The sequence below is a fragment of the Myotis myotis genome, unplaced genomic scaffold (assembly GCF_014108235.1).
Source record: "Myotis myotis isolate mMyoMyo1 unplaced genomic scaffold, mMyoMyo1.p scaffold_m19_p_17, whole genome shotgun sequence".
Taxonomy (NCBI): domain Eukaryota; kingdom Metazoa; phylum Chordata; class Mammalia; order Chiroptera; family Vespertilionidae; genus Myotis; species Myotis myotis.
In genome coordinates this window covers 44,398,124-44,425,838 of record NW_023416321.1, presented here as the reverse complement: position 1 = coordinate 44,425,838, position 27,715 = coordinate 44,398,124, and positions in this window count along the sequence as shown.

The window sequence follows — 27,715 nt, the reverse complement described above, 5'->3', positions numbered from 1 at the left end:
ATCAGCCTGGCTTGTGGCTGAGCAGAGCTCCCCCTATGGGAGCTCACTGACCACCAGGGGGCAGCTCCTGCATTGAGCGTCTGCCCCCTGGTGGTCAGTGTGTGTCATAGTGATCAGTCATTCCCAGCGGTTCTGCTGTTAGGGTCAATTTGCATATTACCCTTTTATTATATAGGATTCCTTCTTATCAACCTCTCCTCAACCTCAGTGGTTTAAAATAGTGGGCTTTAAAATTGTGACCCATATGAAAGTACACATCTCAATGTCTCCAATTCCCTATTGAAAATCTCTACTTGGACATCTCACTTGGTTCCTTAAACTTGAGCCAAAGTGGACTTAATCATTCTCTCCAATCTAGCTCTCCCTCCTCTTTTTTTATGGCTTTGGCAGGTGCCTCCATCCACCAGTTGCCCAAGACTGAAGATAGCTTATCCTTTACTTCTTCCTCTCTCTCATTAGTAGTTTCCAACCAACCTTCAAAAACCATTGAGTCTATTTTCTAAATCTCTCTCCAGTCTATTCACTTATTTTCAATTTGTTTACCTGTCTACTGTCAACAGGGCTCCCTCGGCTAAGTGTGCAGGTGTGACATGAAGCATATGACCTGTGGGCACGTGGCCTGTATTATCACCTATTTAGAAGGTGCCCTGCACAGCCCACAAAGACTCTCAGAGCGGCTGCAACCGTTGCCTGTCCCTTCTGTCCATCAGCCAGAGTGGTTTTTCAGAAAGAAAAACCTAACCATCCTCCTTCTCCTGCTTAAAACACCTCCTTGCCCTTAGCTAGGGTTTGCTGGGGCTGCCATGACAAAGTACCAGGGCCTGGGTGACCTAAACAACAGAAACTTACTTTTTCATTCCCAGGGCCTGGAGATCAGCCGGTGTGGGTGCTGCTGAGGCCTCTCTCCTGGGCTGCAGACGACTGTCTTCTCCCTGCGCCTTCATACGTCTTCCTGCTGTGTGTCCTCATTGCCTCCTACGAGGATGCCAGTCATATGGGATTAGGGCTCATCCTAATGACTTCGTTTTCACTTAGTCACGTTCTGAGGTATTGGGGGTTAGGACTTCCACCTATGAATTTTAGGAGGTGGGGAAACACAGTTCAGCCTCTAACTCCCTGGGATAAGATCCAACCTCCTAACTATGGCCCTTCACAATGGGGTGCTCCTCCCCCTCTGCCCCCGTCCTCACCCCTCTACCTGCCGCTCCGCATCCCAGTGCTCTGCCCTGTCCCTTCAGGCCACTGTCCTTTCCCACTGCCTGCTTGCCTTTGCAGGTGCTGTTCCCTCTTCCTGAAACACTGTTCCTTCTCCCTGATCCTGTGTTCACCTGCGAGATGATTACTCGTCCTTCAGACCTCACTTTAGATGTACCACTTACCTGGGCAAGCCTTTTGTGTACCCAGGTATCTGGGTTCCAAGGTGCCTCTCTTTTGATTTCCTGTGAAATCTTATAATTTCACCAATTACAGCACTTTATGAGTTACGTTATAATTACCAGTTGACTTGTCAGTAACCCTCAGCAGGCATAAATCACTGTGTTTATGAAGAAGGTCCTTGAAACCATAAAGTCTCTGAGTCTCACAGAAATAAGTTTTTAAATATAGCACATGAGAGCAGAGGCCGGCGGGGAGGGATGTGCGCGGCTGTCTCCCACGCTTCATCCCCCGCCGCCTAATCGCCATGAGCTGCAGGCTACTGGGAAATCAATTAGAATGCGGTATTTACATTCCTAAAAGTACAAATTACAGCTTGGAAACCACCCAGCAAATTCTTTTCTGGGCAAGACAAACATATGAAAAGATTGCATTTTGTGGATACATATATAAAGTATTTCAATAAACATCAGTCACATTTGCATTCAGATATTAACCTAGTTATCCAAAATACAGCAGTGCAGTGATTGTGATAAACATGAAATTGGTAAAATGGTTATTTATATTTTGTCTTCAGTTTTCCAATAGTGTTTGAGTTCAGTGATTTTGCACTTTCTCGCCTCAGCTGGCTGTCATTTTCTCTGGAATCGTAGTATAAATAACCAGTCCGGCCGGAAATTCTGTTTCATGCTGTCAAACTGTCTTTCTCGCTTTCCCTTTTTATTTATATCAAAACTCTCATCTTCACCTTTCTGTCTTGAATGGAGTGACCTATCTATGTTGGATTATAATTAGAGTAAAGGAATATTTATTAAAGAGACCAATGTTTCTGTGGCCCCAATGGAGCAGGCACATGACCAGGAAATCCCTAATGCCAGCTCCTGAGCCCAGAGATGCGAGAATGGCGCCTGCCCACACTCACCTTCAGGGGTGTTTTAAACTTCATTGCTCTTTTATCCTTTAGGTAATGTATTTTTTAAAAAAAATCAGAATATAAAAGTAAGTAAGAAAGGTAACCAACTTGAAAAAATATTTAAAGAGAATCATGCTCATTTGTTTTTCTTAGAAGACATGTGCACAAATATGCTTCTATACTATCTTTTTATTCTTAACTCAGCTTGTCCACTACATAACAGTCATAGTTATTATATAAAACTAGAGGCCCAGTGCACAGAATTTGTGCACAGGTAGAGTCCCTAGGCCTGGTTGGCAATCAGGGCCAATTGGGGCCTTCGTTCCACACCACTCCCTGGTGGTCAGCGCACATCATAGCGAGCCGTCAAACTCCAGGTAGGTTGAACTCCCAAAGGGACAATTTGCATATTAGCCTTTTATTATATAGGATTATATACATAGAGTCTGAAAGTCTTGAGCACCATCCTAATCCAACTCCTGAGATATGCAGCCTTTGGGACGATGTTTTGATATTTCTAATAAACTTTCTATTTTGTAATCATTTTGGATTTTCATAGAAGGTGCAGAGGTATACAGTAAGTTTCCACATGCCCTCAGCAATCCCTCCTTGTTCACACCTTGCTTTACTGGGGTGCATTTCACAGAACCAAGAAGCTGGCATTGATATATTACACTTAACTAAACCCCAAGCTTTATCTGGATTTCATCAGTCTCTCATCGATGTCCTCTTTCTCTTCCAGGATCCGATCAAGGAACCCCTTGCACTTACTTGCCATGTCTCCCTGGATCCTCTGGCTGATGCAGTCATGGCTTTCTCCTCACGACCACAACCGTCCCAAGGAGTACCAGCCTGCAGGACACTCATTTCCAAGCATCTCTCAGCATTTCCCATGCATGTGTGTTAACATGCTAAACACAGCAAGATGGAGAAATTGGATATAAATGGGACTTACACTTTAATCCCATTTTATAATTTTTAATTGTGATGTCATTCCACATCAACACATAACTTTACAAACAGTCCCATAGGATTCCATGTGGAGACAAAATCTTAATGATTAACTACTTCTTTACTTCAACACTGAGATTCTAAACTGCACTTCAATGGATGTCTTGATCTCAATGTCCAGGCATGTCTCTGGCAATTTCCTAAGGATACATATCAGGAGTTATGAAAAGCATTTCATTAAAAATTATCTGATGGCCGGCTAGTTCTCCAAACCATTTTTTGTGTGTTTACACGGCCAGCATGCATGCATGCCAGCACATACTGCCGACTGGTGCCTCCTCCATGGAGCGCTGGCGCGTTGCACCTTTGACAACTTGACAGGTGAAAGGTAGCTGATTACTCTGAGGCCGAGCTTTCTCCATGTCTATCAGCTGTAGGTCTTTCCTCTTCACCATCCTGGGCGTGGCCATCACCAGGGTAGGGTGGGAGCAGAAAGCACAGGCCCTTTTTCCCTAATTCACGTATAACAGCTTTTTCCGTATTGAGAATTTACCCATTAACCTGATATATTGAAGTTCTTCACTGTTCTCCTTCTCTTGTCTATGGTATATTTTTACAAAGGGACATTTAAACATTTCAGTGCAACTAACCATCATGTTTCCCTTTATGATTTCTGCTTCAGGCATCGTAGGCCTAAAGCCTTTCCCATGACGTAGCTCAGTTACTATTCACCTGTGTTTTCTTCGGATATTTTCGTGTCCTCGTATTCCTTTCTATATTTAACCCATTTGTGGTTTATTTTGGTTTGAGATAGCGTTCCAACTTTGTTTTTCTAAATGGTGAGCCAGCTCTCAACATCATTTAATGAACAACTGGCCTTTCCCACTGACTTGCAGGTGCATTTTAACACCCCATTTTATGGACGGGGAGGACCCAGGAGGGGTTTTCAACCAGAGAAAGGAATAGGCGACAGTGAGAACACTCCCAGTTCTGTTTCCATGACCACTGCCAGAAAAGTTGTCAGCGTTTGCTGAGAGACATACTCTAAGCTGAATCCAAAGACACGTTTCTCCTCCTGCTGTGTCAGGACCTTAAATCTCCCTTGTTCTGTGGCTTCTTCCCAGGAGAGGCCCCCGGGCTGCCCTGGGAGCCACTCAGGACTTTAGGCAACAGCAGTTTGCAAACCTGCACACATCCTCTGGAGTGTTTCATTAACCGCTTCCTCAAGCTTTCTGCTAAACTTGCTACTTTTGTCATTTATGTACATTTTTGCATAGAGAAACTCTATTCTCCTAATTAAGAAATCCACCACAAGTTGCTAAGTACATACAGCTCACAAGCTTAGTTGCAAATTCACTGATTTACTTGAAGAATTAAAATTTCTCTCTGATGCCCAGCCAGCCTAGCTCAGTGGTTGAGCGTTGACCTATGAACCAGGAGGTCACGGTTTGATTCGCGGCCGGGCACATGCCTGGGTTGCGCACTGGATCCCCAGTGTGGGGCGTACAGGAAGCAGTCAATCAATTATTCCCTCTCATCCTTGATGTTTTTCTCTCTCTCCCTCTCCCTTCCTCTCTGAAATTAATAAAAATATACTTTAAAAAACTTACCTCTGATAATAACTATTTAGAGACAAAGCATTGGACTCAAATTTTTAAATTTCTCCCAGTACTTAGGAGTGGGTACAATTATTGTCTCCCATTCCACAGATGAGAAATGGAGGCACAGAGAGGTTAAGTAACTTGCTGAACATCACACAGCTCCAGTGGTGGGGTGAGAATTCTAACTCCATCATAGCCTGTGCTGACAGCCATCACTTTGATCTGAACCCGAAGGTCGATACTTTTCCGTGATACCAACACAGGGATCTTTGTGTAGCCTCTGCTTCCTGGGCTGCAAGATTTTAGTAACTATCAGTGACAGCATCTTGACAACTGTGATTCATTCCACTCTTGTGCTGTTATTCTTTCTAGTTTGTGAAATGCAATCAACAATGACTGTAAGGCTTGAGCTAGAGTGTGGACTCAATAAATTGCATTGCTAAGTCATTTCTCCAGAGCATTGTACAAAAATAATGTGGACAGAATTTTACAGGGTTCTAAGGGTTTATATCTGCTCTATTGCCTATGGATTGTACCATCCGCCATGACTGATGGCACTGACACAGCCATTATCCCTGTTCCCTCAGGTCTCTCTGTGTTCCTTTCTGTTGGCGCCCAGAGAGAGGTTTATTGTGATTCATTATCTTCTTAATGTTCAGAAGACATCAATTATAATAGGATGTAGTCATCTTGTGCTCAAGGTACCCAAGTGGTCTCCCCCCATCCCCAAAATTACAGATTGGGAAGCTGAAGTTGCTCATTGTTAACGAAGGGCACACAGAAGTAGCAAGTGTGATGGGACCCCCAGATCTAATGACCCCACACTTTGCTTTGTCTAATGGCTCGCTGCCTTCAGTTGTATGACCAATCTTGCTTAAATACACATACACACACACACACACACACACACACACACACACACACACACACTGAGTGGCCAGATTATTATGACCACCTGACGTTTGTAGGCAAATTAGCTATAATTTCACACTGAAGTTGCTAGAGGGCCAGACCATTATAAACGTCTAAATAGCACAACATATACCTAAGTATCATTGCTGATCAAGTTCATCCTATCATGTCGATGGCGTATCCCAATGGAGATGGCTTCTTCCAACAAGACAATGCGCCATGCCACGGTGCTCGTATTGTGCAGGCGTGGTTTCAAGAACATGAGGGAGACTTTACCTTGCTTAGGTGGCCCCCACAATCACCAGATCTCAATCCAATTGAGCATTTGTGTAATCTGCCCACTCAGTGTGTATATATATATATATATATATATATATATATATATATATATATATATATTATTGATTTCAGAGAGGAAGGGAGATGGGGAGAGAGATAGAAATGCCAATAATGAGAGAGAACCATTGATCAGCTGCCTCCTGCAGGCCCCACACTGGGGATCGAGCCCGCACACCAAGCATATGCCCTGACCTGAAGTCCTGGTTCTAACCGCTACCTCCTGGTTCACAGGTTGATGCTCAAGCACTGAGCTCTGCTGGGCCGGGCCCAATCCTGCTTTCTGATGACTCGTCCTTTGCAGTCACTGGGTGGCTGACTCGGATTTCACGAAACCAAACACAGTTTGAAAGCGCTCTTCCCTGTCCCACAGGACAAAGTGCCCGCGGAAGACTTTATGGGGGAGATTCGTGCGCTCGACAGGAACCTAATCTTCTCTCAGCACAGAGACATGCAATTTATGGTGCTGCCCCCCTGCAAAGCAGGGATCAGGGCCCGCATAGTTTGTGAGTACATCTTCTAATTCCTTTTAATGGTCAGATGTCACAAGTGCTTTATAGAGGGCCTGCAAAGCACGGTTCTTGCATATTTTGGTTGTCACTACATTCAATCGATGCACTCTACAAAATATGCTTTTAATTCTCTACATAAAAGTACTATGTAAAAACTGAAGTTGGCTCACTTGGCAGACATTCCTAACTCTGTCTTTCTCACCATCATCGACTCTGGAGTCTGGAAAATTGAATACTTACTCCTTGGCTTCCCTTTGGTTGGCCCTGTGAGGTGTAAGCAATTCTGTTAAAGGGGGTTTCCCGGAAGGGGGTGTAAATGCGGGATGCGGGCCCTCTTTCTCCTTCTGTCCACCTGAAGTGCTGGTATGATGCTGGGAAATGCAGTAGCCACCTTGTAACAACGAAGCAACAAGCATATTTGTTAGCTACTTGTACTCCTCATGCAAATGATGTCTTTGGGCCTTTCCCTAATTATGTTTTTACGTACAGTTCTCATATGTCTCTTAACAATTTATGAGTTATTTCTAGTTTAAAGACAGCCACATCTGTGTGTAGAATGTTACAAATTTATTCCTATTTTGATCATATAATGAGCTTATAGTTTCTCCTATAGTTCTGCTTTAAAATTAATTATACAAGTAATTAATTATATGATTAATGATACAGAAATCTGGAATTTATTTTGGAGCATTATATATGCAGAGATCTAATTCTGCTTTTGCTGGCTAGGTAATTTTTCAACATTTGCTGAAATTTGTACTGATATTTTAATGTGGTTTTTATCTATTTGACGATTCTTCCCATTTCTGTTACAACATTTAACACTTTCACATCTTATAGTTTTAAGTTATTATGGTTTTGACATCCACCCAGGAAGCTGGAGTAGACATATATTTTCTTATTCCTCCTGCTGAGTACAACTAAAAATCCTGGATTTCTCTATGAAGGAAACATCAGAAGATGTTCAAAGGTGAGGAAGACGTGGACTGGCTAGGGACCTCAGGATCCAAAAACAGCATAGCGATGAATCCTCTGGGTTTTCTTTTTCCTGATATGTCCCAAACCAGGAACTGAAGAAACTCATAACCCTGAAACACCAACAAGTGCAGACAAAAAAGATCCCAACAGAAGGCTGTTCTCTCCAGCTGCTGACCTGGGAAGGGGCAATCCTGCCAGTCGAAAACTGTCAGGCCATAATGGCCCCCACCAGCCAAACTCCAGAGAAAGAACTGTGGGTACCCCTGGCAGCCACCAGGAAGGACTGAGTAGAGAGCCCATCACTGCCAGGTTATAACAAGATGTCCTAATGCTCCTGCCAGGTGGGGTCCGGAGAGGCTTCCAGGAGAGTCAGGATGCTCATCACCACTCAGTGGTGAACAAGGCCAACCGACCCCCTCCCCAGAATGTGAGTGGAGGCCACATGGGGAGCAGTAATGAGGCGCTGGTCCCCCTTTTTGTTAGAATAGTGCCAGGGGAGGTCTAAGGAGAGCCTCACTCCCACTCCCACTCAGCAGGAAGAAGGAGTCCTTGCACTGCCTGCAGGTGCCAATGAAGGCTGAGGCGGGAGTTAGATCTTCCAAGCCCATCCATCAGGCAGAAATGAAGTGTCACCCTCTTCCCTCACCGGAGTAGAGTCAGAGAAGGACTTAAATAAGATGTAGTATTATATCGTGATATCCAAAATGCCCTAATATCAACAAAAAATCACTCATCATACCAAGAACATAAAAAGTCTAATAAAACAATAGAACACTTCAGCAAAGAAAAACAAGGTATAAAGAACCAAATGGAAATTTTATAACTAAATTATATAATAACCCAAACAGAAAACTGGACAGATGGCTCAATAGCAGAATTAAGAGCGGAAAAATCTGATATCTTGAAGATAGAACAATAGAAATTATCCACTCTGGCCATAGAGAGAAAGTAGACAAAAACTAATAAATAAATAAATAAATAAATAAATAAATAAATAAACAAACAAACAAACAAACAAACAGAAAAACAGCCTCAGGGACATGTAGGACTGTAACAATAGACACGAGTCCCAGGAGGAGATGAGAAAGAGGCTACGACTGAAAAAAATACTTGAATAATGGCTAAATTTCCCAAATCAGAAAAATAATGTAAAACTGCTAGAAAATCACTCCAAGACACATCATAAGCTTCTAAAAACTATAAACAAAAATTACTAAAGCACCCAGAGAAAAATGATGTAGTAGTGATAGGGGAAAGATAATTTGGACAACAGTAGATTTCAGAGGTCGTAAGAAAGTGACACAATGTGTCTCAAGTGTTGAAAGAAAAAGAAAAAAGAAAAAACCTATCTCCCTAGAATTCTATATCCAGAGAAATATCGTTCAGGAACAAGGAGAAAATCAACACATTAAGAGATGAAGGAGAACTAAAAGAATTTGTCACCAGCAGGTTTACCCTCAAAGAATGGCTCAAAGAAGTCTGTAAACAGAAAACAGAGAACATCAGAAAGAAAGAAATGGGCAAAAATATAGGTAAATGCAAGACATTTTTCTTCTCTGGAGTTTTCTAAATTATCTTTGATAATTAAAAGCAAAAACCTCTAACACTGTCTAACATGGTTGTGTCAGGAGAAGTAAGATTTCTACATTTCACTAGCATTGTTAAAGGGCACTGAAGTATGCTCTGTAAGTTATGTGTATAAAATGTAATGCCTAGAGACACCACTATCAAAGCTGTACAAAGAGATACATCAAAATACAAATCAAAATGGAATTCTGAAAAATGGTCAAGTACCCCACAGGAAGGCAGAAAAAGGGAAAACAGAAAAATAAAAAAAAGAATTAACAGAAGACAAAATAAAAATGAAATAGCAGACTCAAACCTTAACATATCAATAATTAACATTATGTTCAATGTAAATAACTTAAATACACAATTAAGGACAGTGGAGAATAAAAGCAAAAACAAGGAAAGCAGCCCTAACCAGTTTGGCTCAGTGGATAGAGCGTCAGCCTGCGGACTGAAAGGTCCCAGGTTCAATTCTGGCTAAGGAAGGGCATGTACCTTGGTTGTGGTCACATCCCCAGTACGAGGTGTGCAGGAGGCAGCTGATCGATGTTACTCTCTCATCGATGTTTCTAACTCTATATCCCTCTCCCTTCCTCTCTGTGAAAAATCAATAAAATATATTTAAAAACAAACAAACAAGGAGCCGAAACCGGTTTGGCTCGGTGGATAGAGCGTCGGCTTGCAGACTGAAAGGTCCCAGGTTCGATTCTGGTCAAGGGCATGTACCTGGGTTGCGGGCAAATCCTCAGTGGGAGATGTGCAGGAGGCAGCTGATCGATGTTCCTCTCTCATCGATGTTTCTAACTCTCTATCTCTCTCCCTTCCTCTCTGTAAAAAATCAATAAAATATATTTTAAAAAAACACAAACAAACAAGGAAAGCATGCCCCCACGCTATGATGTCTATAATAAGCTCACTTCCGATTCCATGGCATGTGCAGGTTGGAAGTAAAAGGATGGGAGATTATGCCGCATAATGTTAATCTAAAAAGTAGAAGTAGTTAGGTTACTAGCAGATAAAGTAGACTTCAGGGCAAAAAATTACCAGGGACAGAGAGGAAAGTTATGGAATGATCAAAGGGTCAACCTGCCAAGAAGATAGAGCAATCCTAAGTGTGTAAGCACCAAACACCACAAGTGCAAAATATGTGAAGCAAAAACTGAGAGCTGAGAGGAGAGCAAGACAAATCCACAAGTACTGCTGAGAGTTCAACCCTGTTCTCCCCAAATAAGAGAACAACTAGACAGACTATTAACAAGGATATGGAAGAACTTAACTACATCATCAACCAGCAGAATCTAACAGACCTGACAACAGCAGAATATGCACTGTCCACGTGCCCAGAGAACATGCAGCAAGTAGACTAGACCTGGGTCGTGAAGCAAATGTCAGCATATTTAAAAGAATTGAAATTATTCAGAATTTGTTCTCCAACTGTAATACACTCAAATTAGAAATCAATAATAGAAAGATAACACTTGAAGGCTAACCAACACCCTTCTAAATAATCCATGGGTCAAAGAAGAAGCATCAAGGAAAGAAAACGACATTGAACTGAATGATAATAAAAATACATTTCATCAAAATTTGTGGGATGCAGCTGAAGCAGGGCTGAGAGGGAAACACAGGACTAAGTACACACATTAGAAAAGAGGGAGTCTCAAATCAGTAATCTCAGCTCCCACTTTAGGAGCTTAGGAAAAGAAGAGCAAAATAAACCCAAAGCCAGCAGAAGGAAATAAATAATAAACAAAGAACCGCAATAAAATAGGAAACAGAAAAGCAATGGAGATTCAAAAATCTGGTTATTTGATAAGATCAATAAAATTGGCAAACCACTAGGAAGACTGAAAAAGACAAAAAAAAAAAAAAAAGACAAAAATTAGTAACATCAGGAATGAACTGGGACATACACTGAGTGGCCAGATTATTATGACCACCCCATCAGTACTTCATTGACACTTCCAAAAAAACTGAATATTGAAAACTTCCTAAAAAAATAATCTCAAGGTTTTATTATTATTATTTGCATAACTAATTCACTTCATTGTACTGTTGGGGTGGTCATAATAATCTGGCCACTCAGTGTATTCCTATAGACACTGTAGACATGAAAAGGATAATAACAGAACACAATGAACAACTGTACACATAAATATGACAACTTAAGTAAAAAATACTACCACAACTCACTCAATATGAAATAGGTAATTCAAATAACCTTATAATTGTTAGGGAAATTGAATTTGCACTTAAAAAAAAACAACTCCTGAAAAGTAAATGACCAGACATAAATGTTTCATTGGATAATTCTACCAAATATTTAAAGAAAAATTAACACCAAATTCTACCCAATACGTTCCAGAAAATAGAAGAGAAGGGAACCCTTCCCAACTCATTCTATAAAGTTATTACCCTGATAACAAACAAATTAGAAAAAATCCCAACCTACAGGCCAACATTCCTCATGACTATAGATGTAAATATTCAAATTAAAAATCAATTATTTTTAAATTTTAAATTAATTAGAGAGAAAGGGAGAGAGAGAGAGCCTGGTCAGAGTGGCTTGGTTGGTTGGAGCATTGTCCCTTGCACCAAAAGATTGCCGGTTTGATTCTGGTCAGGACACATACAGTAAACAACCAAGCAATGTTTCTCTCTCACATAGATGTTTCTCTCTCTCTTTTCCTCTCTCTAAGCATGTCCTTGGATGAAGATTAAAAAATTCTTAGAGGTAAATCTAGAGGAGGATATACAGGACTTGTACACTGAAAACAAAATGCTGGTAAAATAAAGTTTAAAAGATCTAAGTAAATATTCTGTGTTCACAGATTAGAAGACTTAAATGGTAAAAAGGTCATTTTCCCCAAATTTATATTAAAGTCTTAATGAATGCCTATCAAAATATTAGAAAAATTTTTGTAGAAATAAAAAAATTATTCTACAAATTATATGTAAAAGTAAAGAAACTAGATCACTAAAACAACTCTGAAGAAGAATACATGGGGATGAATCACTTCACCCAATTTCAAGGCTTGTTACATAGCAAAAGTAATCAAGATTGTGTTTTACTGGCAGGAGAAAAGATAATAGTTCAATGGAACAGGACAGAATCCAGAAATAGCCCCACACAGATTTTCGCAAAGGGGAAGAGAAAGGGCAAAATTCAATGGAGAAAGATAGTGACTTTCCACCAAATGTCAAGTGTCTATGCATTATCCAAAGAAAGAAAAAATAAAATAAAAGAATCTCCACCTGAACCACATAGCTAATAAAAAAAAAAAAATCTCAAAACAGATTATAGATCTACATGTAAAATATAAAACTAGCAAACTTTTATAAGACAACATAGGAGAAAGTACTTGGGACCTGGGGCTTGGCGGGGAGTTGTTAATGACAAAACAACAAAGCACAGACAATGAAGGGAAATGCTGATACATTAGATTTCATCAAAAATTAAATCTAATTTTTGCTGGCCGGCGTGGCTCAGTGGTTCAGAGTCAACCTATGAGCCAGGAGGTCATGGTTCAATTCCCAGTCAGGGCAAATGCCTGGGTTGTGGGCTCAAACCCCAGTAGGGGGCATGCAGGAGGCAGCCGATCAATGATTCTCATCATTGATGTTTCTATCTCTCTCTCTCCGTCTCCCTTCCTTTCTGAAATCAATAAAAAAAATAAAATTTTTTTTAAACAAAACAAAAAACCACATTGGCTCTGCGAAAGACCCATTTTGGAGGAAGAAAAAAAGCAACAATTGGGAGAAAATGTTCTCAAACCACAAAGGATTTTTGCCTAGAATATATAATGAACTCTCAAAAGTCAACAGTGAAAAGAAAACACTAAAAACAATTCAATTAGAAAATGGACAAAGACATGAAAAACATTTCAGCAAAGTGAACTTACAGATGGCAAGTGAGCTCGTGGCAGTATTTTCTACATCACTAGCCATTAGGGAATTGCAAATTAAGACCAAGAGGACATATCACTGTGTACATATCTATTATAACAGCTAAAATAAAAAAAAAAAATAGGGATAATACCAAATACTTTTGAGATTGCAAAGAAGCTAGGTCTCTTGTCCACTGCTGGTGGGAATGTAAAATGGCACAGCCATTCTGGAGAACAGTTGAAAAATAAGCAGTTTCTTAAAAATCTAAAGGTTCAACTGCTGAACGACCCGGCAATTGTGTATTTGGCATTTGTCTCAGAGAAAGAAAAATCTATATTCACACACACACACACACACACACACACACACACACACACACAGAGACACACACACACACAGACATACACACACACACACACACACACAGACACACACACACACACAGAGACACACACACACACAGACACACACACACACAGACATACACACACACACACACAGACATACAGACACACACACACACAGAGACACACACACACACACAGAGACACACACACACACAGACACACACACACACAGACATACACACACACACACACAGACATACACACACACACACACAGACACACACACACACACACACACACACACACACACACACACAGACATACACACACACAGACACACACACACACACACAGAGACACACACACACAGACACACACACAGACATACACACACACACACACACAGACACACACACACACAGACATACACAGACACACACACACACACACACAGACATACACAGACACACACACACACACACAGACATACACAGACACACACACAGACATACACAGACACACACACACACATACACACACACACACACACAGACACACACACAGACATACACACACACACACAGACACACACACACACACACACACACACACACACACCTGTACATGCCTGTTCATGGTATATGTAATTACCCAAAACAAGCCCAGGCCCCTTCCTGATAGGCCAGCCTCCCGTGTCTGGACAAGCCACCCGCTCCTTGCCACTCTGCTTGGTGGCATGAACTCCGGGGACGCTGACTGCAGCCATGGGCACTCTCCATCCGGTTCCTACCGGACGGTGTGGCACCATTCGTCCCGGTTGACCACGCACGCCTTCTGCTGAATATGTAAATTGGCAATAAACATACTCTGCATGAATCTTTGCCCACATCTTTGATTATTTCTCAGGAAAAAAATCTTAGAAATAGGATGATTAAACCAAAGGGAATTATTATATTTATGATTCAAAAATTGCTCTCCAGGTAAATTGCCCAATTATCCTCCAAAAAGAGTCTTTGCTTTTGTGACAGCTCTGAAGAACATTTAGCTCACCTGGTAAATAGACATGTAAACTCTTTACTTAAGCATGATGTAAGGATCACACTTCTGTTTCAATTAATTTTCTAGAAGCTCTACTTCCTGTATTAATAATAAGTGTTTGCTATATGCTGGACAGCATGCTGGGTGTCCTACCAATATACAGGGTGGGGCAAAAGTAGGTTTACAGTTGTTTGTATAGAAAATAATACAATAAATAATAGCTCTGCTGGTGCAACTCAGTTGATTGGAACATTGTCCCAGACACTGAAAGGTTGCTGGTTTGATTCCCTGTCAGGGCACATTCCCAGGTTACGGGTTCAATCCCTGGTTGGGGTGCATGTGGAAGGCGGCTGATCAACGTTTCTGTCTCACATCAATATTTCTCTCTCTCTTTCCCTCTCCCTTCCTCTCTCTCTAAAATCAATAACTAAAAAAACATTTAAAAATAATACAAGAATAAACTGTGTTTTGAGTATTCACAACTGTAAGCCTAGTTTTGCCCAACCCATATATATATATTTTTAAATTCTCACAATACCTTTATGATATAGGCACCATTATTGTCTCCATTTACAGATGAGCAACTTAAGGCTTAGAGAGGCTAAGGGACTTGACTTAGGTCACATATAAGGAAAGAGAAAATTACAATCCCCCCCAAATTCTCCAATAAGCATTGGCTAAAAATCATATCTGAAGCCAGGGGCCACAAGCTTTAGTTTCCCACTTAATGAGGAGCCTTGAAAAGAATAGGATGACGGTTGACACAGGTGCTTGGAGATAAATTGCTCAGCTGACTTCACACCCCTGATAGATAATGAAAAGAACAGAGAATGTTTACGTATTAGTTAACATCGAATTTATGTTAAATCTATATGTATTTATATCCTGTCATTATAAAATTGAGTTTCTAAGTTTGTTTATTAAGAATGACAAAGGACTTCCTTGTAATATGACAGGTTGATTTTAATGGTTTCAAGGATTGCTAATTAACAACCTTGAGCTGTTTGCAGTGAAATGTCACCAGGTGTTAGACTGGTGGAGTCATACAGGACCTCGGTTCAGCTACCCTAGCACTTTAGCTCTGGCCAAGAAAGAACTCAGAGTCAAGACTCAAACTTGAGAAAGTCCATCTAGAAAGTCACAGAGGTAGAACAAGCCAGTCCTGGAAGAAGTGAGCCAGCTGGGCTGCATGGCTCAGAAAAGAAGTTACAGAGGCAAAGGAAGGGCCCTTGGAGCCTAGGAGAGAGAAATGCAAAGGTCACAGGCTTGGGGGGCGGGGAGGGGAAGATGATGGGGAAGGAAAAGGCACATTTATTTTTTTTATTATTTTAAAAAGATATTTTTATTGTTTTCAGAGAGGAAGGAAGAGGGAGAGATAGAAATGTCAATGACAGAAACATCAATGATGAGCAAGAATCACTGATTGACTGCCTCCTGCATGCTCCCCATTGGGGATGGAGCCTGAAAGCCGGGAATGTGCCCTGACTGGGAATCAAATCGTGACCTCCTGGTTCATAGGTCAATGCTCAACCCCTGGGCCAAACCAGTAGGGCTGTCTTGAGGGTTTTAAAGGCTGGGAGTCCAGGGGGTATCCCAGGGGAGGATCTCAATAGAATATGCATTAGCTTTATGCTGATGTATCAAAATGAGATTTATTCCCTTAACTTCATCTGTCCTTGGGTGTGGTTGGCAAGTAGCACTAATTTGATTTCTGCTATCTCCCGGAGTGATTTAAGCTGTTTACCCTCTGGTTAGGGAAGAAAAGTATAAACCATTTAAACTGATTTGAAAGAGAGAGAGAAACATGGATTTGTTGTTCCACTTATTTATGTGTTCATTGGTTGATTCTTTTTTTAATGTTTATTATTACCTGTTTTATTTTGTTATTTGTTATTTTTTAAATTTTATTTTATTGTTTAAAATATTACAAATAGTAGTACATATGTCTCCTTTTTTCCCCATTGACCTTCCCCCAGCCTCCCCTACTCCCGCCCCCTGCACATGCTCTCACCCGCCCCCCCGCCCTCCCGCCCCAGTGTCTTGCTTCCATTGGTTATGCTTATATGCATGCATACAAGTCCTTTGGTTGATCTCTTACTTCCCCCGTCCCCAAAACCCTTCCAGCATTCCCGCTGTAGTTTCACAGTCTGTTCGATGCTTCTCTGCCTCTGTATCTATTTTTGTTCATCAGCTTATAATGTTCTTTATTATCCATAAATGGGTGAGATCATGAGGTATTGATTCTTTTTTTAAAAAATATATTTCTTGCCAAAACCGGTTTGGCTCAGTGGATAGAGCGTCGGCCTGCGGACTGAAAGGTCCCAGGTTCGATTCCGGTCAAGGGCATGTACCTGGGTTGCGGGCATATCCCCAGTGGGAGATGTGCAGGAGGCAGCTGATCGATGTTTCTCTCTCATCGGTGTTTCTAACTCTCTATCTCTCTCCCTTCCTCTCTGTAAAAAATCAATAAAATATATTTAAAAATAAATAAAAAAAATATATATATATATTTCTTTATTGATTTTAGAGAGGAAGGGAGAAGGAGAGAGAGACAGAAACATCAATGATGAGAGAGAATCATTGATTGGCTGCCTCTTGCACACCCCCTACTGGGGAACGAGCCCGAAACCCAGGCATGTGCCCTCAGCCGGAATCAAACCTGAGACCCTTCAGTCTGCAGGCTGACGCTCTATCCACTGAGCCAAGGCAGCTAGTGCAGGTATTGATTCTTGTAAGTGCCCTAACCCAGGATGGAACTATTACTGGTGAGATGATGAGACCTCAGTGCTTGACTTCTTGAAGGAAAGCCTTCAGTCCAGAGACAAAGTGCAACATAACAAGTGAGAATGTGTCGGCTGCAGCAACAACACACCCAGGACAGGGAAGCACTGGGAGTCAGAGAAAAGGGGGCCTTGGAGACAGGTTCAGGGGGTTAGGTCAGCAGGAGCTGCCACTGCCCATTGCTCCCTTGGTTGCAAGTCTCTGAAGTCCCTTGGAGGGAAAAGGGGGCAGAGAGGAATGGGGAGGGCATGCTCCCTGGAGGAGAGTCTGGGTCCTTGGCATTGAGGGCACTTATCTCTCTCTTGCAGGTGTGGAATCTTAGAGCAAGTCTCAGGGTGTGGTAGACAGTTAGACATGAGCAGAGCATGGAGGATGGGCCAGGTACGGAGGTCACCAGGGCGGAATACCCTGGGTGCTCAGCAAAGGACAATTGTAGGGTGACCTTTCCTCCCCTGGCATATCACTGGTCATGCGGTCCAGACCCCCTGGCCTTTCCCCCCTAGAGATAACACCTGGGCCTCAATTGTATTTCAGCTCCAGGCCCAGAAAAGCAGCAAAACCAGACAAGTGGCACCACCACACCACCGCTGACCTCAGGACCAGCTGCATTGGATAATGACAGTCCCCTTGCCCCCCTCCCCCCACCACCAGTCAATCAGTGGAGACCTACACCCCGAAAGGATGCACCTGAAAAGATGCTGACTATTCTACCAAGATCTTCCCCTGGAACCTCCCCTAAAATCTCCACCCAGGGGGCTGTCCCTCCCAGGAACACTCCGGAGCCTCTCCTTTCCCCTTCCCTTCCCCCTTCCCCATTCCTGCAGCTGCATTATCATTACCTTCCTCACTCCCAAGCCCTTCCTTTACGTTTATAACTGGTTTCCTAAGCCTGTTTCTTCTACAAATTACTTCTACTTCTGTGATTTTCCAAATAAACGTTCTCTTATAGTTTGAGTCTGGGTTCTGAATTCTTTCTTAGCCAGAATTCAAGTTGGTAAACCATGTCCAATCTGACCCCACCAGTCTAACACCTGGTGTGTTCTGCCACCTACAACCAGGGGAGGGTCTCAATGGAATATGCATCAGTCTTCCAGGTGCTCCCTCAGGGTCCTGGTCTCCACTGATTGGTTGGCCTCAGGGCAGGGGGCCATCAGTCAATGCAGCTGGTCCTGAGGCCTAGATGTTATTCCTGGAGAGGAAAAGCCAGGTGGTCCAAACTGCCTGACCAGCGATATGTGAGGGGAGGAAACATCACCCTGGGGGCAAGGTCCTTGTTTTCCCAGTTTCTGCCCCCAGGGCGTTCCACCTCGTGACCTTCTGTACCTGGCCCATCACTCTTGCCCTGCTCACCTCTGTCCAACTGCCTATTACAGAACCCACCAACCTTGGCATATGGGGAAGAGACTCTAACCAACCATGCTGTATAGTTAGGTTTTAATTTTTATAATTTACTTCACAAGGAGCTTTTCAGAAAAAGATTTCCCTCGAACTAGAACATTTTATTATGCTTTTTACTTTTCAACATTAATAAAAATCTGTATTTTTTTCCTGTAGTAGTAATTTTCAATGTTTTTTGGTTAAGTTGATTTAATGAACACTTTCCATCTTTTTATCATGTCTTCTTCATTTATCTCTTTAAAATCTCAATTCAGTTGTTAAATACTTTTTTCCCAGAGCATTTATGGAGTTTATGTTTATTTTGTTCTTGCGTATTTGAACATGTCCGTCTTGATATAAAACATTTGGTTCTGTTTTTTATGTCTGAGTTGTAGACATATGTTGCTTTAGAGAGTTTTGATCCTAGGTTAATTTTTTCCCACCCAGCCCTGTAGGTAGCTTGAAAGTTGTGTTTTATTTATTTATTTTGGGGAGGGCTGGAGTGAGGGACGGAGGGGGAGCTAGGTGTTGTAGGTTGCTATCTGTAATCATGGAAGCCCAACAAATTTAATGGGTCATTTTGGTTGGTCACAGCACAGTGTGCCTGCTCAATCATAAGACATTTATCTATCTTTGTTCCGTAAAATGCTCTTGTCTTATTGTCTATCTGCTTTACTTGTTCCATTTCCTTTGCGGGTTCAGTAGGCATTTACATTTTCTCTGTGGCTCTCTCACTCCTTTTCACATATTTTGTTCATTTCTTCTTTTCTAAGACCTCCTTCATGTCTCTCTTCATCAGCAAACTTTATTTTAATATTTGCTATTCCTGTGTGATTCAGGTTTTAAATTTATTTCTCTTTTCCACATTTTTCCTGGAGCTATTTCAGCTCACGTTACTTCTTTCTGCTGCCTTACCTATCTTTTTTTGACCCCAATATCTCTTGCTTGTGCACTGAGAACCGCAGACACCATTGCCAGTTCTTTGACTCTGGACAAATGTTGGCACTGTTGATCTGCTTTGCAAAGTAATTCTCCTGATACGCACTCTCCATCTGGCTTTCGCTTCGCGTGTTTCTCTCTGCCTTCTCCCTGGGTGTATATACACGCCTATTTCTCAGGCTGGCTCTTGCCCGATTATTTGTTATCTCTAAATGGGTGATGTTTATTTCTGGGGGATCAAACATGTGCTAAAAAGTTGGATGAGGAGGATACTACACAGGGCCTGAGGCACTTTTTCTCTACCATCAGAGTGGGTCTGAACTTCACCTGTGTGTGTGTGTGTGTTTGTGTGTGAGTGTGTAAGTGTGTGTGTGTGAGAGTATGTTTGTGTGTAAGTGTGTGTGTGAGAGTGTGTGTGTGTGTGTGAGTGAAAGTGTGTGTGTGTGTGAGAGAGTATGTTTGTGGGTGTGTGTGAGAGAGAGAGTGTGTGTGAGTGTGTGAGTGTGTGTGTGAGTGAAAGTGTATTTGTGTGTGAGTGTGTAAGTGTGAGTGTGTGTGAGAAAGAGAGAATGTGTGTGTGCGTGTGTGTGTGTGTGTGTGTGTGTGTGTGTGTGTGTTTGCTTTGGGAAGGGATTTTCATTTCAGTAGATGGTGACTGCTACCTCTCTACCTTGATCCACAGACCACTGGCTTTCGGCAAAGATAACGTGCCTGTCATACATGTTTCAGCCCAGCGTCCCGCTATCGAACCTGGAATGAGACTTGGGGTGCTCCCAGTGCCCAGCATTTCCCGTTCTCAGATGCTGCAGCAAAGGGGCTGCTGGCTGGGCTGTTCGGGGAAAGGGAACACACTGGGAGTTCTCCCGTCAGGCAGTGGGGTGCCCTCTGGACTTCTGCTGCCAATTAACCATCTTTTCTGGTTAGCAGCAGTACTTCACAGTGTGTGGCTTGTGGTTGCAGGTGCGTCCCAGTTCCGCAAAAGAGGCTGCTGTCTCCTCTCTGTTGATTCTTATTCTTATTCTTAAGGCTTTCAATTGATTTTAGGAAGTAAAGCGGGACAAAAATACTTTCACTCTATGAAAACTGGGAAACCCCAGTACACATTCCCCCCCTTACACTTTAATATTTTTGCCAACGAGTACTAGAAACTCGAGGGCATCGCCTGCCAACTGCACACTTGTTTTCTCCTGTGTGTATTCTCTTAATATACTAAGTTTGAACTTAACTCATGCCATGCTTTCATTCAGAAAATATTTATTGAGTCCTACTTTGCACCAAAACATGGAGCAATATTTGTAATTCCTACACTCATGAAGTGTACAGTCCAGAGGGAGGCAGACATAAAGTGACCAAAAACTCCCATGCAGATGAACATAAAATTAGAAGTTGTAAGAAGTAGTCTCAATGTAGTGCTCTTCTATGTAAACCCCTGTGACAATGGACATGTTGCATACCTGCATTGCTGACTATAGTGCAGCAGCTACACGTGGTCATCGGGCACTCTGAATGTGGTAATGTGCTGAGTAACTCAATTTAAAATTTTATTTAAATTTATTTTTTAAATATATTTTATTGATATTTTACAGAGAGGAAGGGAGAGGGATAGGAAGGTAGAAACATCGATGAGAGAGAAACATCAATCAGCTCCCTCCTGCACACTCCCTACTGGGGATATGCCCGCAACCCAGGTACATGCCCTTGACCAGAATCGAACCTGGGACTCTTCAGTCCACAGGCCGACATTCTATCCACTGAGCCAAACCAGTTAGGGCAAAATTTTATTTAAATTTAATTTATTTAAAGTTAACACCCCCCATTCCCCCCCGCATGCAGTCAGTGGCTGCTTACTGGACAGGGCACGCGCAGGGGGAGAGAACACGATGCTATGAGCTAGAATGGCAGGAGGCATTTAGTCAGGGTGGTTACAAGAAGGGCCTTATACTTAACTGCAGGTTCAAAAGATACAAAAAGTATATCCAGGCAAAGGATGGGGAGGCAAGACACCTAACACTGAGGGCGAAGAAAATGCATAGACCTGAAGGAAGAAAATGCCTGGCATGGTCGAGGGACGGGAAGGAGGCCTCTAGTGGAGGGAAAAGCCACCCAAGATGCCGTTTATCACCCACGGATGGGGTTCGTCTTTCACCAGCATTAACTTCCTGCTGGGTTGTCAGGGCTCGGGATGCCTGCAACAGACTGACTTCGTACTGCCAAACGATAGTTTAACTGCTGCTGTGGGCTACCCCCATGCAAAACAGATTACCTTTAAAATAATGGCATTTCCCACACCGTGCTGTGTGCTGCTAGGAAAATGAACACCTGTACTAGTATGTTGTATTAGAAAGTAAAAACAATGAGGAAAGCAAGTAAGAAAGGAAGTGGCTGATGGATCATCATTGCACCTCAGAAGGAAACAGAGATTTGCATTCAGGTCTTCCTTTGCTATTTTTACAGTCTATCCAATGGCATTGGTGCCAGTTTGTCAAAACAAAACAAGCAAAATTGTTTTAAAAAGTAATCTGTGCTTCGCCTATTCATCCTCACAGAGCATTTCCAAAGCAGTGAAACTATTCTGTGTGATACTGTGTCATTACACATTTGTCTAAACCAGTGATGGAGAACCTATGACACGCGTGTCAGAGGTGACAAGCGAACTCATTTTTTTGGTTGATTTTTCTTTGTTAAATGGCATTTAAATATATAAAATAAATATCAAAAATATAAATCTTTGTTTTACTATGGTTGTAAATAAAAAAAAAAATTCTATATGTGACACGGCACCAGAGTTAAGTTAGGGTTTTTCAAAATGCTGACACGCTGAGCTCAAAAGGTTCACCATCACTGGTCTAAACCCATTAAATGGAAAACACCAAGAATGGACCCTAAGGTAAACTATGGATTTGGGGCAGTAATAACAATATTAATGTAGATTAATCAAGCGTAACAAATGGACCACTCTGGTGGGGTATGTTGATCATGGAAGCGGCTGTGCATTTGTGGGGATGGAGATTTTTATGGGAAGTCCCTGTATCTCCAGTTCAATTTTTTTGTGAACCTAAAATTGCTCTAAAAAATAAAGTCTCTAAAAATATAAAAACAAAACAAAATAAAAACTTTATGGGTGATGGGCATGTTCATTATCTTTATTGTGATGATGGTTTTGCATTGTGTATATGTGTCAAATCTTATCCAATTGTACACTTGAAATACGGACAGTTCATTATGTTTTACATATAGATTAAAGCTATTTTTTTAAATTGATGCCATATGCTCATTTATGAGGTTTTCCTAAACTGATCTTGGGTGTAAGCTTTCTTTGAAATGCTACAAAGGCCACCCCTAGGACAGGAACATCCATCACAGCCCAGCCTCCTGCCCCACAGTGATGCTGAATCACATGCTGAATCTCTGTGCCTCTTTTTAAAAAAACCTAAAGCTAATGTGATGTATAAACTTATCTCCCTCTGTTTACATAGACACAGACATAATTTTTTGTTACAGAAAAAAAAAAGATCACGTTCCCCCAAGGAACGGAGGCCCTGCCCTGGGTCCCCAAGGCTCTCCCACCGACCCCTCATCACACCGTGTCTGGCCACCCAGGACCCGATTGCTACACCAGTCTGGTCTTTCCTGCTGCACAAAGTTGAGCTGGACAGGCCTGTTCCTCCTGACAGGGAATCAAACCCGAGACCCTGCGGTGCTGTACAGTTCAATACTCCCACCACTGAGCAACACAGGCCAGGCCACCCTCAGGCTTTTCAGCTGTCATTATTAACAGGGAAGAAGGCTCAATATCGTGACAGAAAGAGCTGGATTCCTCTAATGCTGGCTCCGAGGTGCCTCTGGGCATCTATTTTTAGTGCATCTAATTTTGCAGGGATTTTCTGCAGATTTAAATCTTAAACAGGGATGCAGACAGTTCTAAGATGGAGAAGAAAAAAAAGATCCAGTACAGGGCTCTGAAAAGAGGAGAGAGGAAGGGCAAGGGCGAGAGAGCGAGGGAGACAGAGACACCAGGTGAGGAAATGGGATGGAGGGGCCGGGGGAGGAGAAGCAGGAGAGAAGGGCAGGGCGAGAGCCACGCGTGGGCCTGGGGTGACCTTCTGCTGGGGTCACCTGCTCCTGTGCGCAGGGCTGTGGCGAAGAAGTCGTCCGTTTCTGTCCTGGCTCTCGGAGTAACCGTCAGCCCTGGAGCCGGTTCGAACAAGTCTCTTCTGTTTTGAGAAAGGGCCAGCGCTGTTGTCCAGCCTTGGGGGATAAATCCCGGAGGGCAGATTTATTCTCTCAGGGCAGTCCGAAGGTTTGTGCATCTAAGAGAGAACAGAGCGTTTTCTGGGGATCGCAGCGCTGGCAGGCGTCATACAAACTATCGTCAAAAAATCCTTTTGACACTGCAGAGCTGTCAGAGCGGCTCCCATTTATCCTGTGAGTGAGGAGGTCTGACATTCTGTAAGGCCGGTAGCCTACCTTTGTAATTCTGCTTGTTATTTTACATGTTCAAGCCCTTCAGTTACAAATTAATTTCAAAATTTGGGAAACAGTGGTCTAATTGTATTACAACAATGGAGGTGGAGCGCACAGTAGGGAGGCTTTGGGGACTAAGCCTGCAGGCAGCATCTGCTGTCAACCTTAGAAGCCCCTTTTGAGTCGCAGGGTCTGCAAGGAGCCCAGAGGCACCACCTGTCCCAGGGCTGAGGGTGGGGCAGGGGAGTGTCTCCGTGGACTGCTGAGTCGGCACTTTTTAAGCACGTACAGAATTATCACGCAAGAAAAACATATCCTAGCATTTGAGAGGAAGTTTCTCTCTCTGTGAGTAAGAAATGAAGATGCAGAGGTGGGAAAAGACCGACGGGGAAAACGTCTATTTTTCCCCTTCAGGCTGCAGGGCATCTCAGTATATGATCAGAAATAAAAGCGGCAGAGAGAGCTTTCTGCTAATTCTATTTAATTTTTGGATGCATCCTGACAATAATGACATTTATCAGATGCAAGGATAGTTTTTGGTTTAGGAACCAAAGCTCATTTTAAATTAAATCTGTCCCTTCCAGATAAGCGATGACATAATTGCCATAAATAACATCATATTTCTTTTCAAATGCACTTGTCTTTTTGTTCAAAGGGAGTTTGCGCACTTTTAAAAATAAAACAAATGAGTACTTGGCAGGCATCTGCAGCCCGGTCTCTGTAAAGAACAACTGATAACACTAATGTAATTCAGATAATAGTTTTCATTTATTGTTTCAACGTGTACTGTTTAAACATGGCCATATTCATAGGTTTGGAAGGAAGGGAACATGGAAACAAAGAGATAATCTGCAGGAGCTTGACATCAAGTTGAAAAGACAAAGTAACGTCATAATTAATTAATTGGTTAATTAATCAATTACTAATTTTTTCACCAAATGTTTATTGCCAGACAGTATGCTAACTAATGCAGATAATATGATGAGGGAAAAATAGACTTGATCTTTAACCTTGTAAAGCCTCAGTCTAGTGCAAGAGGGAGGCAGGGATCAAGCGTCCATAGCAAGAGAGGAAATGAAACTGAGCGATGCCTTTGCATGCCTTAGGAGAGTACAGATTTGCAACTACTGCCTCACATTGGCATGAGGGTTGGTGAAGCGTCATGGCAAGAAAGTAGCGTTCCAGCAGTTTCAGATGTGTCATGATGAAGAAGTGGTGAGTTCATTCCTTTAGGAAGCAAACTGTTCATTTAAAAAAATACAAACGAGATTAGAAGTCTGAGAGGTCATTAGAGAAGCCGGAGTCTGCACCTGGAACAAAGGTTTGGCAGGAGAGGGGTCAGCATGGAGCCACGGACCGGTTGCCGAGCAGGGGGACCAGAGCAGCCAAGCGCTATCAGGAGGGCAGAAGGAAGTCCTGCTCCATGGGTCAGGCTGCAGGAAGCCTTGACTGCCAGGCCTCAGTCCCTGTGCATAAAGCCTAAAGGTTAGGGCTCCCCCAAATGGTTGATGTCACATCACCTAGATAATATTTTTAAAGCTACAGGTGTCCAGGTTTCAGGTTAACCTAGTCATTCTCAACCTGGGGTCATTTTGCACCAGAAGGCACTTGACGATTGCTTTAAAATATACTGTAGTTCATAGAAAACTTGGGGTACAGCAAGGTCAACAGACCAGGAAACAACTGCCATCCAAAGGGAGGTCATCACTCACAGTTCCTGCCAGGACGGGGTCTGCCACAGGGAGCACCAGGGCCGGTCAGGAGCCGGCAGGGGGACGGCGGGCATGAGCCTTCATTGTGGTTTCCATGGAAGAACAGTGAGGCATGGTAAGCAGCTCTGGGCGAGGGGGCTGTCCCAGGTGCCTGGTACCTGGCCCTGGAGTGATTGGGGCAGGTGGGTGGTGCCTGGAGTGTGAGAACTCCATGAAGAAGGTAGTTGGAGTGTGTGCTCTGGCTTGTTTGGTTTGTAATAGAAATGCACTCTGTGGACGATTTGCTCACTATCTCTAGGAGTTGGCTAATCTCTAGGAGTTGGTCGGGAAGGCCTAGATGTCAAAGCATCAGAACCATAAAAAAAAAAAGGCCATGGTTTATTCAGCAATGTCTGGAGATATTTTTGGATGTGGCAGCTGGGGCGGGGGTGCATGCTGCTGACACCCAATGAATAGAGGCCAACGATGTCGCCAAACATTCTACGATGCACAGGACAGTCCCAGATCAAAGAACTGTGCAGTACCAAGTGCTAACAGCTCCAAGGTCACGAAGCCCTGGGAAATTCAAAAGTCCCCAAAGACAACTCTGGAATCTTTTTATATAATTGTGAAACTCCCAAGGGGATTCAGAAGATCAGTGTGATTGGAGAACCAGGGGGATAGGCAGTGGGGAGCCATGAAGGAGGTCTGAGCAAGAACGTGAATTAGGGTAAAAGTTTTAGAAAAACAAGCAGACGTACGTATTCAGTAAATACAGAAGGACATGGACAGGAAAGACAGGCAGAAACTTCAGTGGATGTTCGCAGTGAAAACACAGAGGGTAGAGGAAGGGAATGGACCCACAGGGGACAATGGCCTCACGTGTATCTTTAACATTTCACCTCTTACTTAAAGAGAGCTAGAGCAGATTTCAAAAGTGTTAACATTTAATAGAATTGAGGATTGCTTACATGGATAATTATTATAGAATTTTAGTACCTTCCTGAATCTTTGAAAATTCTCCCAGCAAACACTTAAAAAAGTCATGCATATGGAGCATCTAGAATTGATATAAAAGGTGAGATAAAGACATTGAAGGACCAACTGCTAGAACCCGTTGAGAGAAAAACCTATTTTCTCATGAGAAAACTCATTCCATCTTTAGACAGTTCTGACAGGAAAAAGATACCATAGCTTTTCTGCATTTCAGTGTTAGGAGGGGGCTTGTCATTGCCCCCAACCTGGTGTCCCATTGCCAAGTCCTCTGTTGCCCACGGTCACCCCTGTGGTGCTCCTCGTCTGGCTGGCAGCCCCCGATGCAGGAAGCACACCCCATTTCCACGGTACCTGTACTGCTCACACAGTACTCAGCGCATGGATGACACACCATACATCTCATGGCCGGTAGGGTCGGGTTCTTTCCTTTCCGGTGTGGGAGAGCTGCCGCCTGGGATCGTGGACATGTTACCCAAGAAGCTGAGTTCTGTTACTCCCCCTTGAAATGCTGAATCTCATCAAAGGGCAACATTTCTCTGTATTTTCACTATTAGAGACTCCTGACATTTTATGCAAGAAATGTTGATGATGAAGGAATTAACCTGCCACTGTCCAATCACATGTTGTTTAGGGAAACCTCTGAATGCCAGTGCTTGCCAATGTTTATATGAATCCAAATGGTGGTTGCGATTTTACCTTCACAACACACATCAAAGCACTTATCATGGTTGTAATGTTCCATGCTGTCTGGGTGATGATTTGATTTGTGTCTGCCTGCCAGAAGGTAGGCCCTGAGGTCAGACCAATATACTTTGCTCACTGTAGCATCCACTTACCACAGTGCCTCCCGGCCCGCTGGTGAGAGAGTCAAGTGAACAAACAAGGAGAGAGCAAAGAAAGGGATATAAAAAAGAGAAAGCATGAAACAAGAGGTCAGGAATAATGCCTAAAATACAACATGTGACAAGAATGGCAAACATCTATGTAGTCTTTAATTGCAAATTGTAAATCATACCTTGTTTTAAACACTCAATGCATACTGTTTAGT